General features: G+C 43.8%; 1 non-coding gene across 1 annotated transcript; it reads right to left on the reverse strand.

Moving 5' to 3' along the window:
* Nucleotides 1-573: 573 nt before the first annotated feature.
* On the reverse strand, nt 574-646 carry TRNAW-CCA (transfer RNA tryptophan (anticodon CCA)). Its single transcript has one exon. It is a non-coding gene; the product is annotated as a tRNA-Trp (tRNA).
* Between the last annotated feature and the right edge of the window lie 2,830 nt (nt 647-3,476).

Consider the following 3,476-nt stretch of genomic DNA (forward strand, 5'->3'; position numbering starts at 1 on the left):
CCTTCATGGGCACCAAGAAAGTGAGAGGGCCAACTTGGGTCTGCATCCTGGTTGCACCATCTGCTGCTGGGTGACTTGGGCTCCCTTTCCGTTAGCAGCCTCAGTGGTCTCATTAGGAAAATGGGACCAGAATAATCCTCAACTCACAGGGTTGTTGTTTGTAACTTATCCTTTGGGTCTTCCCTTCCCAGACTCAGTGGTTACCTTCAAACTCAGCCTTTCACACTTTACCGCTTCTCCTTTGACCTCAAGACTGACTACTGCCAAGTTTGTTTTACAGACACCATCCCTGACCCCCACCTCCACCCCCTAACCCCTGCCCCACAAGCAATTGCTGCATCTTCATCATCATCCTCCTCATTTCCATTTTTAGGGCGCTATTTTATACACGATATTTTTGATATTTTATTCTAGACCTTTTCTAATTTCTTTTGTGAGTTCTTCAACCGGTGAATTATTTAGAAGTGCATTTTGACATTTTCAAATGCATGGAGTTGTCTTTTCTTTCTGTGTTGTCTTTTGGTTATTGATTTCCTTTTTTTTTTTTGGCCACTGTGGCTTGTGGGATCTTAGTTCCCCAACCAGGAATCGAACCTGGGCCCCCTGCAGTGGAAGCATGGAGTCCTAACCACTGGACCACCAGGGAACTCCCAACTGATTTCTAATTTAATTAGATTGCTGTCAGATAATGAGGTCTGAATGATTTTTTTGAATTGGTCGAGACTTGCCTCATGGCCTGATATGTGGTCACTTTTGTAAATGTGTGACTGAAAGCAACAGTGTGTTCTCTAGTAGCCAACAGGAGTATTCAAAATATTCAATTAGATTAATCTTGTCAATTGTATTGTTCAAACCTTCTATAGCCTTACTGAATTTTTTATCTGCTTAAACTACCAATTCTGGAGGGAGTTAATTCAAATCTTCCTTCATATTGATGGACTTGTCTATTTAATCCCTCTACTTCTGCTTTATGATTTTGAAGCTATATTATTAGGTACATACAATTGTAGAATGGTTATATCTTCTTGATAAATTGAGGCAGGCAAGTGTCCTACCATCTCTCTCTGCAGGGTGGATTTTTTTTTTTTTATCAAGTTTATCTAAGGATGTCACCTTTTGGGCACGCTTGACTTTTTGCAAGGGGCAGATTGTCTCTGATCCAACCTCCTACCTTATGAGGCCCCAGGTTTTATCTTGTGCTTTTTTGGATTTGTGCCTTTTGAGGATTTTTCTTTTCTTGCCAGCTCAGCCTTGCACTGAAAATAACACACACACATACACACATACACACACACACAAACACACACACACAGAGTTATCTTTTATCTACCATTTCTAGGTGTTTTGTACCAGAAGGGGTTCTCTTTGGACATATAATCTACCTTATTGCTGGAAATAAAAGTTTGTGTTAGCCCTTTACTTGAAATTTTATTTAATATTCAAAGCAGTTCTATGAAATCCTATCATCATTTTTTCAAGATGAGAAAACTGAGGTTCAGGGGGTTTCTGACTGAGTTCAGATCTTAGCTCTGACCTTACTGCTTCTGTGACCTTGGGTAAATCAGTCACTCAAGAGGACACTGAGCTCAGAGAGCACAGCAAGGAGGTCTGCCTTGCAAGGCTGCTGTTCAGCTTTGAATGGCACGTGGAAAGCACCTGCCTCTGCAACTACTGTAGTGCTGGTGCTTGGAAGACATCAGTGACCACTGCAGTCCACAGGGAAGGGACAGGTACCTGGTACTAGGGGCTTGTCCTCTCTTCACTGGGAGGTACTGACAAGGATAGTCCAGTGTCTCCCTGAGACTTGCCTGGTGGATCATAAAAGGCACAGATCCCTGATCCTACCTCCCCCGAGATTCTGATTGCGATGAACAGCCAGGTTTGGGCACAGCAAGAGGATAGAGCAGCCCCCCTTGGATAGACAGCAAGCAGCTTGCTTTTATTTTACTTTAACTTTTTGAAGAGGTAATATGCAGGTGGTTCAGAAGTCAAAATGGTACAGAAAGAAATGCATTGAGAAGTCTTGCTCCCACCTCTGCCTTGTCCACCCTGTAGCTTGCCACTTTTATTACCTTACCTTCCCCATGTAAATTCAAGCAAATGCTAACATTTATTCTTTTTTTTTTTTTTTTGGCTGTGTTGGGTCTTCGTTGCTGCGTGAGGGCTTTCTCCAGTTGTGGCGAGTGGGGGCGACTCTTCATTGTGGTGCGAGGGCTTCTCAGTGCTTAGTTGCTCCGTGGCACGTGGGATCTTCCTGCACCAGGGATTGAACCCATGACCCCTGCATTGACAGGCAGATTCTCAACCACTGGGCCACCAGGGAAGTCCCAAACATTTATTCTTATTTCCACCTCCCTTTTTTATGCAAAAGTTAACATCGTATTTATACTGTTCTGCACCATGTTTTTGCTTCAAAATATATCCTGGAGAATTTTCCATATCAGTACCTGGCATTCTATTTTTTTTTATTAATTAATTAATTAATTTACTTTATTGGCTGTGTTGGGTCTTTTTTGCTGTGTGCGGACTCTTTTTTTCAGTTGCGGTGAGCAGGGCTTCTCTTGTTGTGGAGCACAGGCTCTAGGCTCATGGGCTTCAGTAGTTGCAGCATGCGGGCTCAATAGTTGTGGCTCACGGGCTCTAAAGCACAGGCTCAGTAGTTGTGGCGCACTTGCTTAATTGCTCTGCGGCATGTGGGATCTTCCTGGAGCAGGGATCGAACCTGTGTCCCCTGCATTGGCAGGCGGATTCTCAACCACTACGCCACCTAGGAGGCCCCCCCCCTTTTTTTTTTTAACAGTGACATAGTTTTCCATTGGTGGGATATACCATTATACCACCTTCATCATCCAATATAGTAGCCACATGTGGCTATTTACACTGAAAATTGCAATTCAGTAAAATTTGAAATTCATTTCCTCAGTTGCACTTAGTAGCTACATGTAGCTGTTAGCTACCATATATTGGATAGCACAGATAGAAAACATTTCCAACATCACAGAAAGTTCTACTGGGTTGCTGGTTTAACTGATCCCCTATAGCTGAACGTCTGGCCTATTTCTAGTCTTTAAGAGCTCAGGGATGATAAGGCCCAACCCTGTGATGCAAGAGAGCTGAGTGATAGCTGCCTAGGGAATGCTGGGCCTTCAACTTTAGGTCTTAAAATTTGGGAGGCTCCTGCCAGAGGAGGGCTTTTCTTGTTTTTTGTTTTTGTTTTTGTCTGCGTGGCTTGCGGGATCTTAGTTCCCTGACCAGGGATTGAACCTGAGTCCCCTGCAATGGATGCACAGAGTCCTAACCCCTGGACCACCAGGGAATTCTCAAAAGGAGGGCTTTTGGGTTTGAGGCAGAAGCTTGACCAAGGCCTGGAAACAAGAGTGACCCTTAAGGACAGGCTTCATGCTTAACCCTCACCCTCTACTCCCCTCTCCACGCCTACCAAAATGCAGTCCTACTTTCTTTCATTTAATATTTAA

This window comes from Hippopotamus amphibius, chromosome 17 (assembly GCF_030028045.1).
Source record: "Hippopotamus amphibius kiboko isolate mHipAmp2 chromosome 17, mHipAmp2.hap2, whole genome shotgun sequence".
NCBI lineage: Eukaryota > Metazoa > Chordata > Mammalia > Artiodactyla > Hippopotamidae > Hippopotamus > Hippopotamus amphibius.